This window comes from Cyprinodon variegatus, unplaced genomic scaffold (genome assembly GCF_000732505.1).
Source record: "Cyprinodon variegatus isolate N-32 unplaced genomic scaffold, C_variegatus-1.0 Scaffold344, whole genome shotgun sequence".
Taxonomy (NCBI): domain Eukaryota; kingdom Metazoa; phylum Chordata; class Actinopteri; order Cyprinodontiformes; family Cyprinodontidae; genus Cyprinodon; species Cyprinodon variegatus.
The window spans coordinates 505040-507617 of NW_015150797.1; the positions used below are offsets into that span (position 1 = coordinate 505040).

A 2578-nucleotide genomic window follows, 5' to 3' on the forward strand; every position below is an offset into this window, starting at 1 on the left:
ACTCCAGAGTGTCGTTCAGCATGGGGCTGAGTAGAAAATGAAGGCTAATCATGTTTTGGGTGTACTATTCCTTTAAACCTCAGAGTGCCAATTCAGAGCAAACTGTTTAAAGACTGATTCCTTCTTCAACTGCTAGTTTTTAGCAGCTGTTTGTTTCAGGAAGCAGTTTGTTCAAAGCAGAACAGAAAAAAACAGTGATTGCTTAGACCAAGCATTGACAGTCCCTGCACAGCATGATTGCACTGAGTTATTATTAGATGAAGCCTTTAACAAGCCAGAGAGGAGATGGAAGCTAACTAACTGCACTGCAGCTCAGATCCTTTATGCTGTATTCATTGTCTAGAGAAGCGGTGCTAAAATGGCTGATACTCAATGTGCAGTGAAGGTCAAGTCACTTGTCTCTATAAATATAATGGTCTGTCCCCCAGGATGTTCCACACACTGCTTGGCATTTCCACTATCTAGAGCTACACTGCAGCTCTGCTGAGTGGCTCAAATCTGCCACTTGCATGTGATCGAATGCCACGCACTACAAGCAGGCCTAACATGATCTTAGTGCTAAAATGGATGGGAGAAGGGGGGGGGGGGAATATTTATGAATGGAAGGAATGAGGTTTTCCTCTCTGGCTCACTGTAGTGATGGTCATATGCCCGGAGAGAGATATCCCTGACAGGGGTAACTGAACCCCTGCATGTTGGGCAAACAGCGCCGTCACTCTCTGCCGGTTTCACCTGAAGCATCGCTTCATTCAGAAATCTTCACCCGCCATCACCGGCCGCTTTGTTTGCCCCCACCGCCGTCCTCAAAGGAACACGTTAACTCATGCCATCATTACAGCGCTACCTGAAAATAATCTCACACCATAGCGTGTTTCCATGACAACCACGCCAATGTCTGAAACAGTTTCCCAGTTCCTGTCTACATGTATAATTACTGACACAGACCACAGCACAAAGACGAGAAGAAATGAGCGGGCAAAATGGGCTTCAGCTGTGTAATGACATGTAATTAGTGCTCTGATGGGCATCCCGGATTTCTGCTTTTTTGGTTTTTTTCACCCTGAGAGTCACCTTTGACGTAAAGTCAAAGGAGAAAAGGGACAAAGCGAAACTGGGCTTTACACGCTGTCGTGACTGAGATGCTGGCAATTTGCCTCGGTTTCCTGAGTCTTCATCAAACTGAGATGAGGAAATTAAACCATCCTAATGAAGTGAGCTGAATCATTTTGATCAAACTCATTTAAAGCTGATCTCCCCCTAAAAACAAATCACCCAAATAATTCTTTTTTTTAAAGAACTGAAAGCCTTTAAATATCTGTTCCTTGTGTCTTAACCCTAAAACTGTTTTACAGTTAAATGGACTGTAGCTGCAGCCCTGGAGGAGCTGCAAAGAGCCACAGCTCAGGTGGGAGGGTGGAAAAATATCAACGCGCATTACATCAATCTTTTGCAATAAGAGGATATTTAATTTTGTTATTACTAAATTGGCTAAATTAATTAATTTATTATTAAGGACTGATCTAGATGGGAGGGCAACAGGGACCAGTGCCCCTGTGGCAGTGGTGTGGCTCCTGTACTACAGACATAACACAAAAATAATGCTAAAAATGATATATGATGGCACAGAAACTGTCTTAAACCAAATTCTTTTTTTCAGTTCATTTAAATAATAATATAAGATTTTAATTGTTGATTTATTGATTGAATTTATTGATCTCACAGAAGAGAAACTTACTCATTACATTGGCCCAATATTCACAAAGAAGAAAGGGCCAAAAGGAGGAAAAGGTGTATGAGGGTATATACAGTGCGCCCACACACGTATATATATACATATATATAGTTTTAAAGCGTTATTAACGCGTTAGCTGCTTTAGACTATAACGCCGAAATTTTTTTTAACGCACGTTAATCGCGCATCAAAACAAACGCACCGTTCCCTTGTGTTCTTTATTTTTCCGCAGCGCTCTCTGTACTGTTTGTTTTACCCTCGGCGCTTTCCGTAGCTTCAGGAACGCTAAGTTTGCGGGAGAGACCGCAGCGTAACAGACCCGTGCTTTGAATGGGCAAAAATGGCCAGCAGACAAGGTATCCTGAATGATACGTTTCTTTTTTAAGTTATGCCAGAAGGTTCTCTTGACAAAACCCAAGTCGTCTGTCTATGTTGTCCAGAAGAAACGAACGTCTCACTGGCTTAGTGCCAACAAGACAAAGAAATTAACTAAATCATGTGGAATGCACTGCTGCTGCACTTCCTGTTCAGACCAAAGGAATATTAAAGCATTTTGAAAATGTTCTACATGTAAAATGTTATGTTACTGAGATGCCTGCAAAGCCTAGTTATTGTAATTTCGTCTGATTTATTTATTATTTTTGTGAGTAAATTCATTTCATTTTAATTAAGTCTGTATTTCATAACGGAATGTGCACTTTATTTTAACATCTTTATTTTTGTCCTATGTTTGAGAAAAAACTTAAGCTTACGGAGTACTTTGAAGTACTGTTTACTGTTCTGTAGTTTTGTAAAGTTTTGATGGAAGCATAACGCCTAATTTAAAATTTAGAATTTAAACCAGGA

At 40.5% G+C, this 2578-nt stretch overlaps 1 protein-coding gene across 1 annotated transcript in view; it reads right to left on the reverse strand.

Annotated features, from left to right (window-relative positions):
* Positions 1-2578, reverse strand: part of LOC107091602 (human immunodeficiency virus type I enhancer-binding protein 2 homolog) — a 30068-nt gene that overhangs the window by 26380 nt on the left and 1110 nt on the right. The gene's annotated exons all lie outside the window — the stretch shown is intronic.